Consider the following 25,587-nt stretch of genomic DNA (forward strand, 5'->3'; position numbering starts at 1 on the left):
AATCCCCCAGTGACCCTCAGTATGTTTTGTGAGATTAAGAATCTCTTATGGTTTGTCTCCCTCCCTGGTCCCATCTTGTTTCATTTTTTCCCTCCCTGCTCCCTCATGACCTCCCACTCTGCCTCTCAAATTCCTCATATCAGAGAGAGCACATAATTGTCTTTCTCTGATTGACTTATTCAGCTTAGCATAATACCCTCTAGTTCCATCCACGTCATTGCAAATGGCAAGATTTCAGGGTTTTTTTTTTGTTTTGTTTTTTTTGTTTTATGGCTGCATAGGATCCCATTGTGTGTGTGTGTGTGTGTGTGTGTGTGTGTATGTGTGTGTATCACATCTTCTTTATCCTTTCATCTGTTGATGGACATATAGCATACAGCTTCTTTCCATAGTTTGGCCATTGTGGACATTGCTGCTATAAACATTCTGGTGCATGTGCCCCTTCGGATTGATGTAGTGTTCCTTGACTCATTATTTGCATATACGTTTTCAAAGTACATTTTGGTTTTATTTATTTTTCTTTTATTGTAGACCTGATTAAAACAACTTTCCTCAGTTTGTCTGAAAATTAGTTTATGACTTAATTTCAACGTCATTTTTCAAGTTTTTGTTTGTTTGTTCGTTTGTTTTGAGTAGTAAATTCAGCATTAGCAGTTACTTTTTATTTTGACACTATAAAAATTTACCCCATTCAGTTCTAAGCACCATGATTTCCAATGACAAGTCAGATTAAATCAGTCTCTCTTTTTTTCTGTCTTTTTCCCCGTTGGAAAGAAAGGATTTTTTCCTTGTATTTTTTTTTTTTTTAAGATTCTTCCTTTTATTTTTATTTTTTTAGCAGTTTAACTATTATATGTGTAATTATGGTTTTCTTTATATTTATTCTGCTGTGGTTGCTGAGATTCTGGAATATGTAATTGATATCTAATACCAGCTTTTGGAAACTTTCTTGTGTTACTTCTTCAATGTTTGTTCTACCTCATTAATCTGTATTTGAATGTTTTCTTTTAATTTCCCTTTAGGTTCAGTAATCTTTTGTTCATTTTTACCTAGTTTGATACTCAACCATTGAGTTCTTAATATAGATACTGTGTTTTTCAATGCTGGGGTGCCCATTTTATCTTTCTTTGTAGATTCCTATTTTCCGTTTATGCTATTTTTTCTTCTATCTTGTCCATCTTTTCCTATGCTTTATTTAACACATTGATGGATATTTTAAAGTCCTTTGCTGCATCTTTAGTATCTGAGTCATCTAATGTGTCTGTTTTTATTCTTTTTTTTTTTACTTGAATAAATGTCAATTTTTCTTTACTTTTCACATTTATGGGGATTCTTAGTTATATTCTGGAAGTTGCGTAAAAATTAACCATGGGCTTGGGGCGCCTGGGTGGCTCAGTGGGTTAAGCCGCTGCCTTCGGCTCAGGTCATGATCTCAGGGTCCTGGGATCGAGTCCCGCATCGGGCAGAGAGCCTGCTTCCCTGTCTCTCTCTCTCTGCCTGCCTCTCCGTCTACTTGTGATTTCTCTCTGTCAAATAAATAAATAAAATCTTTAAAAAAAAAATTAACCATGGGCTTTAGATGATCTTATCTTTAAACTAGAAAAATTTTTCTTATGTTCTCTATCAGCAAGTTAGGGTGAGGGACAGATCATTTCACTCTACTTAGTGGTTGATGCAGTTGAAGATATTTTGCTGTTTGAGTAAGTCTTGGTCTTTCCATGGTCATTTTTAATCCTAAAATGATCCTTTGGAACTTTCAATATTATGCTGAATGGTGGGTTTTCCTCAGGCTTGAAAGAGTACTGGAAATTGAGCTCTGTTCTCATCATCATTCTTCAGCCCACAACACCAACAAACTTCAAATGTGGCAAAGAGCTTGAAAATGAGACTACTATATACTTGAAACTTATCTCTACATCCAAAAATATTTGTTTCCTAAGCAGTTGTGACTGTGAGAGATTTACTCCTTTTAGAAATTTTAGTCCTAATTGTCCAGCATATTTTGCTATTCAAAAAATTCCTAGCTACAACTCTATCTTCATGCAGCTAGGGCTGCATTCTGGAAGTAAGGTCTGAAATGCTCTCTACTTTCTGGAACTTCATTCATCTAGTCTTTGTTGCAAATGCATTTTTGTGATGTCTTTATTATTTCGTAATTTAATTGTATGCCTAGTTTTGAAGAGGGAACATTGTCTTGTAATGACAATGTCATATATATAGGACAGAAATTAATTTTATTAGGTCAAAATATATGCTGTATCTTTATTCATGTTACAAAAAGAGCAGTACCTCCTATGGGAATTTAAATCAGGGGTGTGCTGGCTACTGTGTAGCAACCAGCTTTCCAGTGAGCAAGGGAGTGAGAGGAAGGCCATATTTATAGGTTTGCTCATTTCCATGGTCTAAATCTTCCCACCATGGCCAATTTCAGGCTACCCACGTGACATTACCAAGTGCAGATTTACGAAAAGATACAATCCTGATTAAATCATTGCTTAAAGTTGCAATATGTTAAAATGATTTTTCATAATCACTATGTTTAAACCATAATTTGTCTTATGATTATTTTGGAATTTAATTACATAGACCTTTCAACTGGGAAAAAAAAAGGTTTGTATTTCAAAGAAACTCAATCTTTGGATTTTGTGAGCAAAATTAAATACTGAAAAATAGTAAATATGTTTTTAATCCTTAGTATCTATTATTTTATAGGTATTTTTCTCATCATTATCATAATTATCTTAATGTATTATCTATTACCAAGATGATTATAGCAATAAATGTTAATTGAAATTTATATGTATGAAAATATTTGTTTTATCTCAGATATTTTCCCTTGGACTGTTATAAGTAGCAATAGTTACAGTAATGTGTCAAAAATGTTTTTAATTTACGATTATTTAAATTATGATAGAATGCTGCAAAGTAAATCAAATAGGTTTTTTTTTTCAAGATTTTATTTATCTATTTGATGGACAGAGGTTACAAGTAGGCAGAGAGACAGGCAGAGAGAGAGGAGGAAGCAGGCTCCCTGCTGAGCAGAGAGCCCCATGTGGGGCTCGATCCCAGAACCCTGAGATCACGACCCAAGCCTAAGGCAGAGGCTTTAACCCACTGAGGCATCCAGGAGCCCCCAAATAGTTTGGTGGGTTTTTTTGTTTTTTTGTTTTTTGTTTTTTCTTAAGAAGAATGTATTACATTCAAAAAGACTACAGATTTTATTATGTTACAAAATATTGAAATATCTTGTTCTTGGGGATCCATTATTAGAGAATAAGACTAAATGGTTAAGAGAAAAAACAAGTTACCCACATTTTAATAGAGAAGAAAATACTTGGTTTCTGAATAGTCCATCCAGGGTTTTTAATAGGCAGCAGAATTTGTACCAAAAGAATCCCAAGTGAACTTGAAATGGGAAAGAAATAAAGGAAAAAAAAAAAAAAGAACACATATATATTGTGTAGTTTACTTTTGTAGGGGATTGTGTGGCCAGGAGTAAATGTATAGACATTTAATCCCAAGAACTGGCCCACTATAAAAGCCCTGCTTCACCATCAACTACTAAAAGCAACAGCCTGTACCCTTAACATGGGACATCGGAAACTGCCCCTCAGCTCACTGCTATTGCTCAGCTCTGAATTTAGTTCTACTGTATCTACTAACACTGAAGTATATCGCATATGATTAAAGGGACCATATTCTCTATTGCCCATACTGGGACTCTCAAGAATAAGAGGTTACTAATAGTAATTAAACAGGGCAACAGACATGAACCAGGGATGTCTCAGGTAAAACAGGATATATGAATATAATTCTTAGGCTTCTCATGTTGCTGTGGCATCACCTGAGGCCTGAGATTTGAGAAACTTCAGTTACAGGCCTCAGCCAAACTGACAAAAAGCCAAGAGATTGTGTATCTACACTTTCAGCTTCTGAGGTGAGAATTTGCCTCATTCGGTGGGGAAGTGTCCTTCAAAAAAAGAGGTTCTATGTGCTGACTGTTCAAATAGGATGACAGATATAAACAGCATTGGTTTCAAGTAATTTCTTATTTATCAAACCTGGACAGTTGAATTAAAATAAATGCATATTGAGAGAACATTCCCATCCAAATGATCATGTAACTTCTTTAACACTCTGTACCTTAGCTACAGAAATTCTGGAATTTTACTTAGCTATCAATTTAGAGTAATACCATAGCATAAAAAGTTTGCTTCTGTCTATGATGATTTAATTAGTTGATCTTCTAATGGCATATTTCATCCAGGATTAATATTATTTGAATAGTGATATTCTTCTATTAAATATACATTTGTCTTTTCAGCCTGGACACTGAAAGAAAAGGTTAATTAATGGATGTGTTAAAAATGTGATTTTATTATTTTAAAACTTCCTAGTTCACTCTCAGGTAATTAATTTCATCATTTGATCTGAAGGAAAGTGTATCATAACTTAGTCAATTTGGACTTTTAGGAATAGTCGCATAATTATTCACTGCTCAGTGATACTCTATTTACCCCCACTCTTTATTACTACATTACTACATAAGTTAGCTTTCATTTGCCCTTCACATCTCAAGTTTTATAACTTTAGACTCCCGTGGGAAATGTGTTTATAGTGCCATGTGACTTTTTTTAGTGTTTATCATGATTTTTAATTTTATGATTATTTTTGTATTATTTCATTATTCGTATCCCCCTACCAGATAGTTAATTCCAAAGGATTAATGATTTTATCTTTGGCCTCTTTTCATGTAATAAGCAGAATACTTTGTATGTAGTAGGTGCCTAATACAATTTGTTGAATGAATAAATAAATGAAAAGCAAACACAAAGAAAGGCACCTGGGTGGCTCAGTCAATTAAATGCCCAATTGATTTCAGCTCAGGTCATGATGTCATGGGTCATAGGAACAAGCTTTGTATTTAGTGGGGAATCTGCTTGAGATTCTCTCCCTCTACCCCTCCTCCCACTCTTGGGCATATGTACTGTCTCACAAATAAAACTTGAAAAAGGTAAACATAAAAATAGTTCTGTTTTATTAAAATGAAATGTGATCAGCAGATCTATTTTGAACCAAGTAAATGACTTAAATAGACTTATCACTTATTATGATAATTACCCATCAACCTTTATTTTCATATCAACTCTGGTTTTGTTGAATACAACTCTTGTTAGATTGATTTAGCTACCAATATCATCATCACTGTTCAAGATGGAAAATTTAGAGTTTAAGGACTAGGATGATTTCTCAAGAACTGCTTACCAAAGTATTGACTGGAGGACTTTTATTAAATAGTAGTAAACTTGTACTAAGTTCATTGACCAAGAACTGTTACAAAATACAGAACACTCTTTGTCTCTTAGTGGAAATTTATTGCAATCTCTTAGACTTTTAAGTTCATGTCTGACTAAATGGGTACTTATTAAAGCCAGCTAAATAAGGAATGCTGATATTTGCTATGCTAAACTAAACTATAAATTTGGTAAACATTTTTGTAACTCTCAAGTATTTCAGCACAAAGTCTCACTACAAAACTAAGTGTTTGGCTCCATAATAAAGATTCTACTATACATATGTATTTATGGATAGTTGGACTTTTTACAACTTGCATGGGAAACTTCTATCATTACATCACAAGAACTATTTCAAGTATGTTCTAGTTTCAACAACTGTTAATCTTACAAACAATTAAAAATTATTGTAGATTTGTATTTGTCATTATCCATTTGGTTTGTTGGATTGAGCAAATACCCTCTTTGGGAACTACTAACATGTAGTAATTTTCTTATGTTATATTACCATAACTAGAGGTTATCTTCCAGACTTTCCTTATTAATTGCAGTAAGGATATTATTCTTAAATATTTACCCTAGGTCAATCAGTAAATGTAGAGCGTTGATTTTTAACCTATTTATAACATAAATATTCTGAACATATTTTATTTTATGTTGTCCAAGGACTACACTTTGAAAACTAGTGATAAAAATTATGGTATATATGCTGTTCAAATGAGAATCATTACAAGCCTATTCCTGAGGTAAATAATGGTATGTATATTATCCCTTCCCACAAATTGTTTATGTTTATTATCTCATTTCAGTGAGATTTTTCTACCTTTCCAACTCTATTAAAAAAAAACTTTTAGACCCATTGTCCTAAACTAATGAATTTGAGCCATAGGATTTTGTACTTCTGTACTAAAATCAGCTAGTGGTCTCCTTCAGGTAATGTATCAGTAATAGTAAAGTAATGAAGTCTGAAAATGACTTATACACCATAATATATCTACATGTAAAAATTAAGAGTATTGGGACGCCTGGGTAGCTTATTTGGTTAAGCCAATGCCTTTGGCTCAGGTCATGATCCCAGGATCCTAGGATCGAGTCCCATATTGGGCTCCTCTCATCAGGGAGCCTGCTTCTCTCTCTGCCTCTGCCTGCCACTCTGCCTGCTTGTGCATGCTTGCTCACTCTCTCTGTCTGACAAACAAATAAATAAATAATCTTAAAAAAAAATTAGAATACATTCAAAATTGTATCATAAAACAACCATCCTTATTCTCTTTTACTGGTATCTACAAACTCCTGCATTAGGCCATGGGGTTAACTAATATTGGTCTAGTAATTATGGAGAATAAGATCACATTAAAATTAGTAAAGCTTGAAGGCTACTCTTTAACCAAGTATATGCAATTATATATAATTATACATATTGTAATGAATAGTCAATATGCTACCTTTTTTTTGAAATTAGCATTTTACCAATTATATATCTTATAATGTAATTAGTTAATTAGACTTTTTAAAAAAGATTTTATTTATTTGACAGAGATAACAAATAGGCAGAGAAACAGGCAGAGAAAGAGGGGTAAGCAGGCTTCCCGCTGAGCAGAAAACCTGATGTGGGGTTGGATCCCAGGACCTGAGATCATGACCTGAGCCAAAGGCAGAGGCTTAACCCACTGAGCCACTCAGGTGCCCCATTAATTAGACTTTTAAGGGTATTGTCAGCATAATTTAAACAACTTCTCTTATTTAGAAGAGTAAAGTTGCTAATAGCCTGTTACTTAGAATAGATACAAACTGAGAAGGATAAAAATCTTAAATACGATAGAAAGACAAATCTCCAGAAATACTCATCAAATAACCATATTAAAATATGTTTTCATTAATATTTATAGAAGTAGAAGTATTTCTGAGAAGCTTTTGAGCAATTGGAAATCATTTATCAAAATTAAAAATTATAAGATGTGTAAATTTAAAGGTATCTTTGGATTTCTTCTACAACAAAGTAAACCTGAGCTGAATTCATTCTTCACCAATTGATTTTATACACCTACAGTCCATCTCATAGTTTCTTGAAGTTTAAAGCAAGAAATATCAAATAAAATTTCTTAAATGAAAATTCTTAAGCTTTACTAGGAAAAGGAGAACAAATTTATAACTTAATCTGTAGCTCAAGAGAAACTTTAGAGTAAGTTCCTCAAAGTTAGTTCTCATTAGCTCTGTGAAATCTGTATGTTTTGTGTAATTTTAATCTGATGGTTTTGAAGTAACTCCTAAACTGAGGCCTACTCTTTCTCACATTCTAAGAATTTCCAGTTAACCAAATCTTACCATATAGATGCTAGTTTTTTAGATTGCATATTGCAATAAATGTGCTTCCAGGAGACACGACAAAAAAAACATGAGTGGAACAAAGTTAAATTTCTTTATAAAGATCTTCCAAAGCCTCTAATAGCTAATGTGCATTAGACTTCAAAGAGAGGGAGGAGTAGGCTGTTTTGGGAGCATGGAGAAAAAGAGACAGGAAGGAATATTGGCAGCGTAAGCTAATTTGAACATGTTGTTTGGAAATTGCAAAGGGTATTGTGTCATTTTTTCTGAAATAGCAGTCACATTAAACTTTGCTAACTTATTTTCTTCCAGATTTGTGAATCATCAAGTTCACTTCATGTCTGTTTCTCTTTAAATTTAGGAACTTGCACCTTAATGAGGCTCCGTATTCCTCCGAGATCCAAAATCCTTAAAATATTATTTATTGATACTTCCTGCCATAGAAAGTCTTCTGTAGCTTTTTCTTAATTTTTTTTTTTTTACAATTTTCCAAAAGTGCAGGTGGCTAAATCATTTCTTTTAGAAGTATGCAGATTGCTGCTCCTCAAAGCCTGTTTACTCAATGAGGCTAAATACATATCCATGCGAGATGAGGATGGTATTGAGTCATAAAAATCTTGAAGGACCAAGAGACCAAAATAAACATGTTTTCAACTCTTCTGACATCTGGTACTCAATGTGAAATAGCAATATTGAAAAATTACTAAAAGATGCTTGTTTCAAAAGTTTGGTTCAAATAATTATATATCAGTATCTACCAGTATCATTGACATGGTGATATAGAGGAGATCATCACTAGTGTGTTCAATTTGACAAAGCTATTCTTAAAATACTACTTTATTATAGTACAATTTAGACATGATGATTCATTTAAAAATAGTTTTTGTTGAAAAGAAGAGGACATTTTTCCCCATTCCTTAATTGGAAGATATAGAGAATACTTTCTGTGGCTATAAGCTAAATCATTTCATATTGCTCAGCTCAATGTGGCTCTTGTGATAATTGTTCAGAATTGTATTACAGTTAAAATTACACTGTAATAGAAAAATGTCCTTCTTCCCCTTTAAAGCAAAGCTTAGTCCTGGCAGAAACAAAAAATTCTAAGTTAGGAAATCTTTTGTTCCATTAGCCAGAATGCTAAAAATGCCTAAATAGGAATAAATCTGTTAAGAATTTCTTTCCTGTGTAATCAAGCTAATTGAGTTTTAGTTATTTGGTTTTTTTAATTATTCATTCAACATTAATTGTGTGAATATTTATTTCTCACTATGTATCAGAAAATAGTCTAGATGGCAAAGAACAACATAACATTTAATGAGATTATATTTTAGTGAGAAGAAATGAAATTTTACCAAAAAAACAAAAGTAATACCAGATATTAGAAAATTTAGGTAAATAGATTAAGTGGGGATCACTAAGAAAGTGCATCATGCAAAGTGAGAAGCTAGCACAAAGATCTTATGGCAAAAATTAGCTTGGAGGAATATAAAGTCCAAGCAGTGGGACAAATGGATGAAGGGGAAGAGGTAGACATTGAGGAAAAAAAAAAAAAAAAAAAAAAAAAAAACCAGAAAGATAATTTTAAGTCAGATTAAGAAGTTTGTTAATGATTAAAGTGTTTTAAACAATAAGATATTTTTTGGGAGCTATAACCATAAGCAAAGAAGTAGGAGACTAGTGCAATGGGCAGAGGTGATGGTGGGATTTAATAGCCTTGTAGCATTGCAGTCGAAAGAAGTGGATTGTTGAGGGAAATGTGCTAGAAATAGAATCCATGAGGAGCGGCTTCTCATGTTGGATTAGACATAGCATGGAAAAATAAGGATAATAATGCAGAGTCAATAGACCAGTCTCATCTATTCAATTATCCAGTTGTTTTAACCATATTGTGGTATGTTTTGAGAAATATGACCAAAATTTTTATTTACCTGATTAAAGAACAGGGAAAAAAGAGATTATTGAGAGGAGCCAGGCCAGGCTTGAAGAAATCAAAAGAGGTTAATAAAGACAAAACAAAACAAAAGCCAAAAAACAAAAACCCGTAGTATAACAGTATGATTCACTGGATTAAGAAGCCTCTTGTACTTATTCCATATTAATATTGGAAATTTATAGTTATCAGTTGGAACAGTGCAAAAAGTACCATAATCTGTCTTTAATACATAGATCAAAATTCAGGATGACAATATGCTATTCATTATTTTCCAAAGTGTATTCCTTGGAATGCCAGTCCCATTGGGATGGTGTTAATATAATTGTGAAACGTTGCATATTTGTAAAACATTTTATATATACAAATGTATATGTAATATTTATAATACATTTGCATATGTATTTACAGAATTTGCATATGTATTTATAGATGTATTATATGTGATACATACATGTATTACATAGTAATATATATGTATTATATGTTCTATATGTATGAAATAAGTCATGTTAACATTTAAAATGTAGACGTTCTTTGGGAAAAGCAGATATAAAGTAATGCCCATGGTAGACTATTTATAATTGTCATCATATTATGGAGCAGCAAAATCATATTACCTTTTATCTCCCACAAATAATAGATCCTCAGGAGAATCATGTTACTGGTAAATACATTAAATTTGCTCAAAAATAGAATAACTATATTCTCTAGAAGTTGCCTTCCATAATTAGGTATTTATACCATCAAGAAGTAAAATCTGAGGTGACTCTGTGAATTAATATTCAAGATATATAGGACTCTGTGGGATGCTAAAACCAAGTAATAGTTTGTCATGAATGTTAAGTTCAAAAAACCAATTTAAGCAACAAGTATGTAGCTGTTACCAATTTGTTATGCCTCCAACTAAGATATAATATGGAGGAACAAGGACGGAGGTTAGACATTTTTCCACAAGCAGGAATAAATTGCATCATAAACTTTATGGCAAAGCCCATTAAGAGTTGCTGCTAAAGATTTGGATTATTTTAATCTTTCTAAAAGTATATTTTAATACCTTACACTAAGAACAAGAAAGTTGATTTCTCAGAGGCTTGCCTTTGTTGATAAAAATTTAACTAGTCTTGGGAGTGGAATGAGGAACATTTGTGTGGTTTGACTTATGATTGAGTTTTAACCTTAATTGGAGGTTTTATCCTTTAAAAGTAAATGGATCTTATCTTTCATTTCAACACTGCTACCTATCATTTGGTGGTCCAGCCATTTTGAATTGAAGTTATCCTTACTGTCTTCAAAATAATTACAAATGGAAACTGTTCATCTGAAAGACAAAGCTATGTTTTAATAAGATAATGCTTATAGAAACAGTTTAAAACTACAAATTTCTGTCTATGTATGTGGTGTTCCTGCTATTTTGATTATATTTGCCTTAATATGTGAGCCTTGGGCAGAAGTAATATGGGAAAGATTGAGTGTCGGCATCAGATTGTTCGAATTTGGGAACTCTCCCTTTCTACTCTGGATTCCTTTAGATACTTATATATTGAGTCCTCCAAGCATGCTTATGTGAATGTATTATGTATACGGTGAAAATACAAAATTGAAACTGAGTAAATTCAAAGATCCAATTGCCTTCACTAAACAATTCAGGAACCAGGCAGCAACCCACCTAGCAAGTAGAGTAGTACAAAATGTAAGATTTTTATAGGAAGGGGGATAAGATATGAAAGTTGTTAGCAAAAAAGATTGTTGGGTGCCTGGGTGGCTCAGTGGGTTAAGGCTCTGCTTTCCACTCAGTTTAGGATCTCAGAGGCCTGGGATGGAGGCCTGCACTGGGCTCTCTGCTCGACAGGGAGCCTGCTTTTGCTTTCTCTCTCTCTGTCTGCCTCTCTGCCTACCTGTGACCTCAATCTCTGTGTCAAATAAATAAATAAAATCTATTAAAAAAAAAAAAAGATTGTTTAAGACAAGATTACTTTACCCTACAAGGAAGAAAGGGGGTGGGGTTATTATGCTGATTACCTCAACTTCCTTTGGGGGTTGGAGAGGTCCCTGGGGCAGATTATTTCATTGACATTTACCAGAAAATTTCTCACTGACCAGGTAAAAGTACATTTCTGAGAAGGGTTGAAACTGTAATTGGATTGGGTAGTAAGCCCCAGTTTGGGGATTCAACCTAACTGATGCCATTTGAGCCTGTGGTTTTCTTTTCTTTCTTTCTTTTTTCAATTCTTTATTTAAATTCTATTTAGTTAACATATATTGTATATTTCAAGGGTAGAATTTAGTGATTGATCAGTTGCATATAATACCCTGTGCTTACTACATCAAGAACCCTCCGTAATATCCATCACCCAATTTTCCCCACATGCCCACCTCCCCTCCAGCAGTTTGTTTTCCTATTGGTAAGGGTCTCTTACAGTTTGCCTCCCTTTCTATTTTCATCTTAATTTATTTTTCCATCCTTTCCCTTTGTCCATCTGTTTTGTTTTTTAAATTCCACATAGGTTTTTTTTTTTTTAACAATACATTGATAATAAATTAGAGATTAAATCAGATATTTTAAAAATTGGCTTTTATTTATAAATAGCTAAAAGAAACCTATTATCTGTTAATATAAATAACACATTTAAAAAAAAAGATTTTATTTATTTATTTGACAAAGAGAGAGAGAAAGAAGGAGAGAAAGAATACAAGTGGGGGGAATAAGTAGGAGAAGCAGGCTCCCCACCGAGCAGGGAGCCTCATGCGGGACTCGATCCCAGGATCCCGGGTCATGACCTGAGCCGAAGGTAGACGCTTAAAACCTGAGCCACTCAGGTGCCCCCAAAAACATATTTTTAAATGAAAAAGTCTTATTTTTCGAAGCCAAAAATTAGCAAGAGGTGTGGTGTTGTTTTGACATTTTGCAGGTTCTTTAGTGTCTGACTTACTAGAAAACAGCTAAATTCTCATATGTTTCTGCATTCATTCTGGTGTGACATGTTGTTTTAGATGAAGAATAAAAGAAAATTCATTCTTACACAGGATGTGATCAGAAAAGGAAACTTGTCTTGGACTGCTCATCAGCTTTTAGAGACCACTAAGATTTTTCTTACTACATTTTAAGAACTACTGCTCTAGAAAAAGAGACAATTGAAAGGATTACCAATATGAGAGTTACACCATTTAACTCTTTATTTCTAAGTGTTTTGGTATAAGGATAGGCATGAAAACTTCGATATTTTGGTTTATGGAAATCATTTTGCCCCAAACTTGACCTTTTTACTACTATCAGGGAACAGATCTTTGATTTTAAGGGAAAATACAGTTTTTACTATGAGAAAAGAGTTTTAAGTTGCCTCCTGAATTCAGAGTCACACTTTAAAATCTAATGTAACATTAGGTAAATTTTACTTGTTCTTAAGGGATTCTTTGGAGAATCAAACAAAGTAGGCTGCTCTGAGTAAAGAAAAGTCTATCTTTGTTATCCTTCAATTTGGAGGGAGACCATCCAAGGTTGAGGTATTGAGATACGGGAACTGAGATACTGCATTGCCCCATTTGTTAATAAGTGAGGCTTTTTGGTGATTCACAGACCTGTACCCCTGGGGATAAAAATATATGTTTATAAAAAATAAAAAATTTAAAAAAAAAAAAAAAAGCTATTGCTCACTCAGAGGCTAATTTCGGTGGTCTTGATGTGAAGTAGAAATTAATGATTGATCTATTGCTTGTAGGTGGATTATTTGGTGGACACCGATCTGTCTGGTAAAAATAAGAACTCTTGGGTCTGACTCAGACACTGCAAGCAGCAAAGGGTAATATGACACAGTATCTGGCCTCTTCTCCTATAATATTTCTTAAGCCTTCACAACAATCTGGAACTGAATCTCCTGTTATTTTATAGTTACTATACAGGTAAGGAATTTGAGAGCCACAAAAATCAAATGTGTCCCTCAAAATCCCTGAACTTACAAGGGGCAGGACTTGAAATTGTTCCCACAGTTGTCTGCCTTCAAAGCCCATGTTTTTTCCAGATCGTTTTTAAAAGATCTTTAAAAAGAAATGATTTCTCATTTTTAACAATTTACTGAAGTGGGGAGCAAGAAGAAGGGAGGTCTTTATGAAGTTAAGTGCCTAAAATGCGGGTGTGAGATTTGTCACAGCAGTGTTATAAGGAATTCTTGCTATGCAGAAGACTGTTGGAAGTGTTTAAGAATTCATGGCTCAGAAACAGAGTTGAACAGAGGTTCAAAATTTCTTGACTACTCCATTTTGGGTATCTCAGTCACACAATCTGAAAACCTCAAGTACAAAAACATGCATGTCACTGACAAACCTGGTCAGCAGGTTGAGCCATAATCTGCAACGTAGGAGAAGGGCTTTGATTTGAGGCAAAGTCAAATTTGGCAACTAAAATACAATGAAAATAGAAGGTTGCTGTTTTGCAGGTGATCTTGGGGTGGCCATCTGTTTGGTTAGTTAGTGGCCTATGCAGGTTGGATCTAATTTTCACCTGTGTAGTTTCTATAAACTTGTGGGAAGAAACCTGCTTTTACCTTGTTAGGAAAAAGCAAGAGTAAGGACTAGAGTAAAACATGATCATTTCTCTTGCAAAGTGCAGCTGAGGGTAGAGATGGGGAAACAACAACTATGCCCTCTCTAAAGACAAAGTCTCTATCTCCTAGCTCTATACCTGATTGTAAGCTTTAACAAGGTGCGTTCCTTAATGTACCTTTGTGAATATATCAACTTCTAAGTCCATAGTGATTCAGATGCACCAGATGTCACTCTTATATTCCCTTCTTGGCAGAGAGTAGGCCATTTGAAACAGGCATATAAAATACACATGCACAAACACAGACTTAAGAATTTAGAAGGAGATTTTTCTTTCTTTCTTTTTTTTTTTTTTAAAGATTTTATTTATTCATTTGACAGACAGAGATCACAAGTAGGCAGAGAAGCAGGCAGAGAGAGAGAAGGAAGCAAGCTCCCCGCTGAGCAGAGAGCCCGATGCGGGGCTCGATCCCAGGACCCTAAGATCATGACCTGAGCTGAAGGCAGAGGCTTTAACCCACTGAGCCACCCAGGCGCCCCAGAAACACATTCTTTATCAACAGCATTACAAGAGAATCTGAAAGGCCACTTTGTCCTGTACTACTAATAACTAACAACCTACCACTCAAGTCATTTTGTTCTCTGTTCCAGTGTTAGGAATAATCACTAAGAGTGTTTTAGATGAGGTAACCTAAATCTTGTGGGGAAATAGAGTCAGTTGATTTTTCTTTACTTCTTTAACACAGGAATATGTATGCAATATTCTGAAAAGCAATGTCCCACATTCTCACTGGAAATTGTAGATCTTATTAGTCCCTTCCTTCCTCTTTTCCTTCCTTCTTTCATCTGTTCTCATTTTTTCAAAATAATAATATCACTATGGGAGATTTTGGTCCAGGATAAAAATTGGGAGTGGTAATGCTTAACTTTTTTTTTTTTTGTAATTTTCTAATTTCTTAATAAATGGCTTAAGAACTTTAGGGTGTTGAAAAGGAAATTGGTATAAGGAAGGTAAAATAAACATTTAGAAAGAAAAAAAAAATAAGTGCATGGATAAATCACAGGTGAGCATAGGGAATTGAATTTACCTGGAAATGCTTTTCTCTCCCTGATAAAATGAACATTTTAAAGGTATTTTCTGAAAATCATGACTAATTTTTATTTCTGGAGGCTTTCTGTATTGTTGGTAATAATTGAAGCCAAAAATACACACACACACCCCCACACACATATTTAACTTAAGCTAAAAGGGGAGTAGAGGAAGCATGGTTTTTCCATTTAATTTATTAGAATGCTTGAATATTATAGAACAATCACTTCTTTCCTGCCACAAGAAAGCCTAAAGAGAGATGAAAACAATCAAATTTTGAAAGTCATTCACTTTGAAACTTGATTCCATGTATTTTAAGAAGGACTAACAAACTTGGTGTTTTATCTTAATATATTTTGGAATATTGATAACAATATTATGGGAAAATGAAGATCAGTCTTTCAATAATACTTTAGGATTTTTAATTATAAGGATTTCTTTACTTTTTGACACAGAGAAAATACCACAGGCCGGTTCTAGATAAAACCTTTTAACATTTGATCTCAATTACAGATAATATAAAGAACAAAAACCAGTTATTTAATGGCTTAGTATAACAGTTTTATTTTCTCTCTGAACTGGATTACTGTAGTATTGCCATTTTAATATAATTTTTAAAGACATGGTGAGGGATATGATTTCTTTATTTCCATTCTGCTTTTCCTTTTTAAAAAAAAAATTTTAAAGATGGTTCATTACATTAATACCTTAAAATACTATGGATAGCTAGAGGCATTGCTATATGACTTGGAAATATGTGGGATCCTGATCCTTGGCTGTACTCTGTTGATTTAGTCACAAGGCACCTAAACACTCAGTGTTTATAAGTTGAAAAGCTTTGCCCATGCAGTTAATGTTGCAACTTTTACCCCAATCAATATTTAGTGAGCAGCTCACAGAAATGGTGGTAACCATCATTCCACACCAGTATTTTAGGTAATAAAATATTAAATCATTTCTTGAAATATAACAAGATTTCTGTTTCAGATTTAATGTGACAAGATAGTATTTTATACTGTTTTTATTAGCAATATAACAAATGGTGAGTAATAAATTCAGATATAGTGCAGACAGACTCAGGCTGTCAGGAATAGCCGGGTGGCTGTGTCTGGGTCTTAGAACACAAAACCAGTAGGTAGAAAACACAGAGAAAATCTTTTTGTTCTTGCCAACAAATGACAATTATTTTAGGGTTTATTTTGTCATTCTTTTCTGTGATATATTACTATTACTCATATAAAACACATATTCCAGGACAGTCAATTATGATATAAAATGTATACAAATTGTTTCAATTTCTATAGAAATTAGACATTTTCTAATATCCCCATATACCACTATTTAACTATAGATACTTTGAAGGGAGAGAGATACCTTATCATTTGCCCTCTTTTTCTTCATGTAACTTGAAAAATGTTATGTGTTTGTATTTATTGACTAGCCAATATTTGATACTCAACTGTTTGCTGAAAAAATGTGAAGCCAAGAATTTCTAAGAATGGTGCAATCAAATATGCATTAGGGATCTGGAATTGCCACTGACTGGCAATATGTATGTTTGAGTGTTACTTTAAAGCCTCTGGATCTTAGTTCTCTCATCCATAAAATGAGGCAAATGTTTTTGAATGTACACTTAAATATCTAGCAGTATTTCCCCCTAAGATGGTAGAATGGCCTTATTTAAATCAGTTCCTTTCAAGACACCTTAAAATGAGAACAAAAGGGGGTAGGAAAAGGAACTGTTACAAATATTGAATTCTAGATTATTATGTGCATCTTTAGTTACTTAAAGTGAAGTACAATGATACATGAAAAAGACTGAAAAATGTGCCAAAATAAAAAAGATAATCATGCACAATTTATGTTCTTGTAGGCTGAATCTCGAGATAGTCATTTCTCTTCAGGGTATCTAGTATTCTGATCTAGATAATTAAGATTAAAAAAAATCTTAGAGAAACTAGAATAGTTGGTGCAGATGATGGCAACAGCCTTCTCCCTTTCTGGCAATTGAATGTCACCGAATAATGACTCAACAAACTGTAATATACCCCAGTTAAAACCTGCCACTTTTCGTACAGAGCCTGTACTTAACTTTCTATTACTCATTTTTAAATATTGTTTTAGTTTCTGCAATTGAATGAATGTTTATTCCCCCCCCAAATTTATATGTTAAAATCCTAACCTCTCATTGTGATGGCATTAGGTGGTGAGGTTTGGGGAATGATCAGGTTATGGTGGGGATCTCATATAAATGGAATTAATTCCCTTGTAAAAGAGACTCTAGAGAACTCTGTTGCCCTGTATACTATATGAGAATACAGCAAGAAGTTTGCAACGAAAAAAGGAAAAGCATGGACTCTCACCCAAACCCAACCATGATGGTACCCTGGACTTTGGCATTTCAAGTTCTGAGACTATGCGAAATGATTTTTTGTTTGTTATAAGACTCTCAGTTTATGGTATTTTGTTACAGGAGCAGAAACTTGACTGTACCTTTTTCTAGGAAGGTTGTAAAAAATAACGTTAAATTGAGTGGCTTATAAGAGTAGAAATTCATTTTCTCACAGAATTCTCTAGAAGAGAATCTTTCCTTGATTCCTGCAACTTGGGGTGCTTCAGGTGTTCATTGACTTGTGGGCTTTAACCCACATACCTATCTCCAACTCTGCATGATTTATTCCTTTTCCCTATGTCTCAAGTTACCCTCTCCGTTTTTTTGTTTCTGTTTTTTAAAATAAGAACTTCATTTGCTGTTCTTAGGGCCTACCTGGATAATCCAGAATGATTATCTCAAAATCCTTATTACTTCTGCAGAGACCATTTCTCCAAATTAGGTCATGAATTGTAAGTGGACATAACTTTTAGGGGGGCCACCTTCCAACTCATTACAAATATGAAAAAGTAACCAGTGAATATGAAACATTTGAGAAAACTATTATTAAAAAACAAATATGAAAGTGTAAAGGGATTCTGATTTCAGTAATACCAGAGTATTATATTTATTTATTTTTTTTAAGATTTTTATTTATTTGACAGAGAGAGAGATCACAAGTAGGTAGAGAGCCAGGCAGAGAGAGAGAGAGAGAGAAACAGGCTCCCCGCTGAGCAAAGAGCCTGATGTGGGGCTCGATCCCAGTACACGGAGATCATGACCTGAGATGAAGGCAGAGGCTTAACCCACTGAGCCACCCAGGCACCCCTACCAGAGTATTTTAATCAGCTGCCCATAATTATAAACTAGAAATGAAGTATATATAAACACATTTTTGATTACAGTAAAAAGTGACTGAAAATACAAATAGGATGACTTTTTTTTCTAAGTTTTTAAGTTTTAATTCCAGTATAGTTAACATACAGTTAACTATATGTTAACTATATGTATATATATTATGTATATATATATATATATATATACACACATAAAACGTGTGTGTGTGTGTGTGTGTGTATTAGTTTCAAGTGTCCAATATAGTGATTCACCAGTTCTATGCATGTCATTACTCCGTGTTCATCATGGTAAGTGTACTCTTATCCCCATCACTCATTTTACCCACTGTACCACCCATTTCCCCTCTGATAACCATAATTTTGTTCTTTATAGTTAAAAGTCTGTTTCTTGGTTTGTCTGTCTCTCTTTCTCTCCTTCCTTTGTTTGGATATTTTGTTCCTTAAATTCCACATCTGTGTAAAATTGTATGATATTTGTCTTTCTCTGGCTGGTTTTGCTTAGCATAATACTCGTTAGCTCCCATCTGTGTTGTTGCAAATGGCAAGATTTCATTCTTTTTACAAACTGAATAATATTCTTGCGTGTGTGCCTGTTTACTCATTCATCTGTGGATGGACACTGGGGCTGATTCCATAATTTGTCTATAGTAAATAGTGTTGTAATAACTTCAGAGTGCATATATCCTTCCAAATTAGTGTTCTTGTATTTCATTACTACATGGTAGTGTGATTATTAAATCATAGAATAGCATTATTTTTAAAAATTTTGAGGAACCTCCATTCTGTTTTCCCAGTGGTTGCACCAGTTTGCATTCCCACCAACAGAGCAAGAGGGTTCCTTTTTCTCCTATATCCTCAACAACACTTGTTGTCTTTGTGTTTTTTATTTTAGTCATTCTCACAGGTGTGAGGTAATATGTCATTGTAGGGTTTTTGTTTTTTTTTCATTTTATTTTATTTCTTTTCAGTGTTCTAGCATTCATTGTTTTTGTACCACTCCCACTGTAGTTTTGATTTGCATACTCCTCAGGATAAGGAATGTTGAGTGTCTTTCCATGTATCTATTGGCCATGTGGAAGTCCTCTTTGGAGAAGTGTGTGTTTGTGTCTTCTGCCCATTTTTTTAAAGATTTATATTATTTTATAGGAGAGTGTGTGTGTGGTGTGGTGGGGGCAGAGGACGAGGAAGAAAGGGACTCTCAAGCAGACTCCCTGCCAAATATGGAGCCTGACACAGGGCTTGATCTCATGACCTGATCTGAGCTGAAGTCAAGAGCCTGACACTGACCTGATTGAGCCATGAAGGTGCCCGTCTTCTGCCCATTTTGTTTGGATTATTTGTTTTTTCAGTGTTGAGTTGTATTAGTTTTTTTAAATATATTTTGGATACTAACACTTATTGGATATGTCATTTGTAGATATCTTCTCCCTCTTTTTAGTTCTTTTGACTGTTTCCTTTGCTGTGCAGAAGCTTTTTATTTTGATGTAGTCCCTATAGTTTATTTTTGCTTTTGTTTCCCTTGCTTCAGGAGACATCTAGAAAAACTTTTCTATGGCCAGTGTCAGAAATTACTTCCTGTGTTCTCTTCAGAGTTTTTATGGCTTCACACCTCAAAGGTCCTTAATCCATTTTGAGTTTATTTTTGTGTATGGTGTAAGAAAGTGATCCAGTTTCATTCTTTGGCATGTAAATGTCCAGTTTTCCTGATACCATTTGTTGAAGAAACTTTTTCCCCTTTCATATTCTTGCCTCTTTTGACAAAAATTGACCATGTAATTGTGGGTTTGTTTTCTAGGCTTTGTATCCTGCACCATCAATCTGTGTGTCTATGTTTGTGCTAGTACCAAACTATTTTGATTACTATATCTTTGTCATATAACTTGAAATCTGGACTTTTGATATCTCCCATTTTGTGGGGGGTTTTTTGTTTGTTTTGTTTTGTTTTTGTTTTTGCTTTTCAGCATTGTTTTTGGCTATTCAGGGATTTAACTTTAGGATTATTTGTTCTAGTTTTGTGAAAAATGCTGTTGGTATTTTGGGAAGATTACATTAAATCTGTGTACTGCTTTGGGTAGTATGGACATTTTAACAATATTTGTTTTTCCAATCCTTGAGCATGGAATATCTTCCCCATTTTGGTATCATCTTTAATTTCTTCCATCAGTGCTTTATAGCTTTCACAGTACAGATATTTTGCCTCTTCAGTTAAATTTATTCCTAGGCATTTTATTCATTCTAGTGCAATTGTTCATGGGACTGCTTTCTTAATTACTTTTTCTGTTGCTTTGTTTTTAGTGTTTAGAAATGCAACCAATTATTGTGTGTTGACTCGGTATCCTTTGACCTTATTGAATTTAATTATCAATTCTAGTAGGTTTTTATATTTGGTGCTGTCTTTAGGGTTTTCTATACATTATATCATGTCATCTACAAATACTATAAGTTTTACTTCTTCCTACCAGTTTGGATGTCTTTTATTTCTTTTTGTTGTCTGATTGCTGTGGCTAGGACTCCCAGTATGATGTTGAATAATAGTGGTGAGAATGGAACTCCTTGTCTTTTTCCTGATCTTAAAGGAAAAGCTCTCAGTTTTACACCATTGAGTATGATGCTCACTGTTGGTCTTTCATATGTGACCTTTATTATTTTGAGGTATGTTCCCTCTACACCTACTTTGGTGATGATTTTTATCATGAATGGATGTTGTATTTTATCAAATGCTTTTTCTGTCTCTGTTGAAATAATCGTATCGTTCTTACCCTTCCTCTTATGGATATGTATCATATTGATGGATTTGCAAACATTGAACCACACCTGCATCCCAGGAATAAATCCCACTTAATCATGGTGAATGATTTTTTTTAATGTGTTGTTGGATTCAGTTTGTTAATATTTTATTGAAGATTATTGTATCTATTTTCATCAAGGATAATCCTCTGTATTTCTCTCTCTTTGCCTCTTAGTGTTTTTATCTGATATTTTTGCCAGGGTAATGCTGGCCTCATAGAATGAATTTGGAGGTTTTCCTTCTTTTTCAAGTTTTTGGAATGGTTTGAGAGAATAGATATTAACTCTTCTTTAAATGTTCGATGGTATTTGCCTCTGAAGTCATCTGGTCCTGGACTTTTGTTTGTTGGAAGTTTTTTTTGATTACTGATTCAATGTAATTGTTGTAATTGGTCCGTTCACATTTTCTACTTTGTCCTCATTGAATTTTGGGAGGTTACAAAAGTTTCTAGGAATTTGTCCATTTCTACTAGCTTGTCCAATTTATTGGCTTAAAATTTTTCATAATATTCTCTTAAAATTGTTTGTATTTTTTTTGGTGTTGGTTGTTTCTACTCTTTCATTTCTGACCTTATTTGAATCCTCTCTCTCCTTTTTTTGATGCATCTGGGTAAAGGCTTATCAATTATGTTGATCTTTTCAGAGAACCAGCTCCAGGTTTCATTGATCTGTCTATTGCTTTGTTTTTCATTTTGGTTTTATTTTGTTTTTAGTTTCTATTTTGTTTATTTCTGCTCTAGTCTTTATTGTTGCCTTTGTTCTGCTTATTTGGTCTTTCATTTGTCCTTTTTCTAACTCTTTTAGATGTAAGGTTTAGGTTGTTTATTTGAAGCTTTTTTTGTTTTGTTTTTGAGGTTGCCTGTATTGCTACAAACTTCCCTCTAGGACAGCTTTTGCTGCATCCCAAATATTTTGGACCATTAGGTTTTCCTTTTTTATTTCAGGTATTTTTTATTTCCTCTTTGATTTCCTGGTTAACCTGGTCATTGTTGAGTAGCATGTTATTTAACCTCTATGTATTTGTGGTCTTTCCAGATTTTTCTTGTGGTTGAAATTTAGTTTCATAGCATTGCAGTCAGAAAAGATGGATGGAAAGACTTTGATATTTTTTAATTTGTTAAGACTTGTTTTCTGGCCTATTATATGGTATACTGTGGAATACACATATTGTGGAATAAGTGCACATGTTTTGTGTGCACTTAAAAAAAATGTACTCTGCTGTTTTAGGATGGAATTCCAAATATATCTGTTAAATATATTTGGCCCTATGTGTCACTCAAAGTGTCTATTTCCTTATTGATTTTCTGTTTGGATAATGTACCTAATGATGTAAGTGGAATGTTGAATTCTCCTCCTCCAATTGGTTCTTTTATATTTGTTGTTTACTGCTTCAAGTATATGGATGTTCCCATATTGGGTGTAGAAATATAATTGTTATATTTTCTTGTTGGGTTGTCCCCTGAATGATTATATAATGTCCTCCTTTGTTTCTTGTTAGTCTTTGTTTTAAAGTCTATTTTCTCTGATACAAGTATTGCTACTCCAGCTTGCTTTTTGCATCCATTTGCATGATAAATTCTTCTCCATCCCTTCACTTTCAATCTGCATATGTCTTTAGGTCTGAAATGCCTCTCTTGTAGGCAGTGTACAGATGGGTCTTTTTTTTTTTTTAACCTATTTCTTCACCCTATGTCTTTTGATTAGAGCATTTATTCCATTTGCCTTCAAAGTAATTATCGATATGTATGTATTTATTGCCACTTTGTTACTTGTTTTATGGTTGTTTTGGTAGTTTTCCTTTGTTCCTTATTCTCTTACTCTCTTCTGTCACAATTTGTTGGCTTTCTTTAGTGATATACTTGGATTCATCTTTATTTTTCTGCATATCTATTAAAAAGATGGAACCCTTTACAAATTTATGTGTTGTATTTTTACAGGGACCATGCTAATCTTTTCTGTATCATTCCAATTTTTTATATATCCTGCCAAAGCAAGCATGGCATTATACCCTTTGAGAAAGGAAACTATGTTGGATAAAATTTACTGTTGTCTGTGTGGGTTCTCATCTCCCTGAGGGTACCACCTAGTTTAACTTATGCAAGGTGGGTGAAATTTGAGCAGAAAGCTCATTAAAACTTATCCCTATTGACTGCAAAAATTAGCAGACTGTTTTGGCTTTGTGGAAAAGCTGGAAAGTGAGGAAAAAAATCAGGGAGAGGAAAGGGTCATGTTGGGGGCAGGGCTCACAATTTATGTATCCTCTCTGCCCAAATTGTTGGCCACTATCTGAGTAAACATGTATGGATAAAGTCCAGTAGTGGTAAGAAGGAACATCTACAAGTCTAAAGATAATTAGCAAAGACTTCAGCTGCTTTCCGTAGCAGTAAGTTTTGAGTCTGAGGCCAAACCAGTTTAGTTACCTAATAAAATAAAACCCAAAGCAAAGAGCAACAACAACAACAAAACCCAGTATTCTTCAGAGGTAACTAATATATAGCAGAAAATCTCTATCATTCAAAATGTTCTATGTACATGAGAAACTCCTAGATCTGTAAAGAAATAGAAATATCTGATGTGTAGCCTAGAGAAAAACAATTAATAGAAGGTAACCTAGATACTATCCAGATGTTAGAATTAGAAACAAATGTAAAGGAAAAAGCATAACTGTTCTTATATATACAGATGGTACCATTGTCTGCATAGAAATTTGTAGATGGTACAAATCTACTATTAGACTAACAAGTGAATTAAACTAGATTTAAGCATCAGTAAACATATATCAATTACATATTAGAAAACAAATGGGAAGTAAAAAAATTTTTGAGAGGGGCATAATTATAGGAAGATAAAGATTTAAATGAAAGGAGCCGGTCTGGCTCAGTCAGAAGAGCATGTGATTCTTGATCTTGGCATTGTGCATTCAAGTTCCATATTGAGCACAGAACTAAATTTAAAAATTGAGTGAGTGAATGAATGAATGAATGAAAAGATTTACCATGCTCTTGGAATCAAAGACAAAATGCTGTTAAGGTATTTTTAGGTCAGTTTCTTCCCAAATTGATCAATGAATTCAACACCTTCTCAGTCATAAACTCACCTAACCTCTAAAAATTAAAAAATGACAAATTTTTCTAAAATTTATATTTATATTTATTTTCTAAAATTCACTTTTACGAGTGACATTGCATAGCCAAAACAAATAAAAGAAACAAAGTATGTAGGAAGACTTACATTAAGCTTTAAGATTACTAAAAAGTTGTATTTAAGAAAATGTGTCACTATTTTAAGAAAATAAAATGGGTCACTAAAACATAATAAAACTTGAGAAATAGACATATACATATAGATTAATCCATTTCAAGTCTGATGTCAAAATAATTCCATGGAAAAAACATTTTCAATAAATAGTGCTGGAATAACTGGATATCTGTTTGGATATGGAAAAAAACCTGATAACCTCTTTACATATATACAAAATTTAAGTTGAAATGAATCATAGACCTAAATATAAATACTAACACTATAAAGACTTGAGAAGAAAATATAACTAAAAAGATTTATTAGACTGGTCACAGAAAGCAACTATAAAAGACAAATGATAAGTTAAACATAATTAAAATAAAAATCTGATCCACAAAAGGCACTATTAACAAAATAAAACTGGGATAAACACAGACTGAGATAAAATATTGTCAAAATACATACTGAACAAATGACTCATTTCCAGAATACAAAAAGACCCTCTAAACTGCAATAAAAAACAACACAATAAAATTTGTACAGATTATTTGAAAACAAACTTTGCTACATATATATACATATATATAGTATGATGTATGCATATGTTATATGATATATGTTAAACATATATGTTTAAACATCTGTTAAAACCCTATGCATACATCATGTAGGTGAAAATACCTGAATACTGAATAGTAATCTCATTGATATAAAGCTTATATAGCTAACTTGGAAAGTAAGGTGGTATGCCTGCCACATTCTTTGAGAGAGAATTCCAGGAATGTTTTCTAATGGACAAGAATTTTTCCAGCAGAATCTATTGCAAATCTATATATAACAACTATTTTCTACATGCTTTGTATTCAAAGTCTGTAGCTTTATTGGGCCATGTGGTCTTTTCAAAACATTTAATTATACATGACTGGATATTAAAAAGATGTCATTTTCTGGCAGGAGCCAGGGCTTGATCATAGGGTCTGGGTTCAATTAACTGGATTGTTTCCCTGAATTTTGAAACTCCAAGGAGTGAATACAAGACACAAGAATGGAAAAAAACCTATTCTAGGTGGTAGTGGTGGAGAGAGAAGAGTGCATTTTATCAACAAAGTGTGTTAATGGAAGTCACCTTACCAATATCATTCTTAATGTATTCT

At 33.5% G+C, this 25,587-nt stretch overlaps 1 non-coding gene across 1 annotated transcript; it reads right to left on the reverse strand.

The window, feature by feature from the left end:
- Positions 1-23,085: 23,085 nt before the first annotated feature.
- On the reverse strand, positions 23,086-23,188 carry LOC131832860 (U6 spliceosomal RNA). Its single transcript, XR_009354217.1, has one exon. It is a non-coding gene; the product is annotated as a U6 spliceosomal RNA (small nuclear RNA).
- Positions 23,189-25,587: the final 2,399 nt, after the last annotated feature.

The sequence above is a fragment of the Mustela lutreola genome, chromosome 5 (assembly GCF_030435805.1).
Source record: "Mustela lutreola isolate mMusLut2 chromosome 5, mMusLut2.pri, whole genome shotgun sequence".
NCBI classification, from domain to species: Eukaryota; Metazoa; Chordata; class Mammalia; order Carnivora; family Mustelidae; genus Mustela; species Mustela lutreola.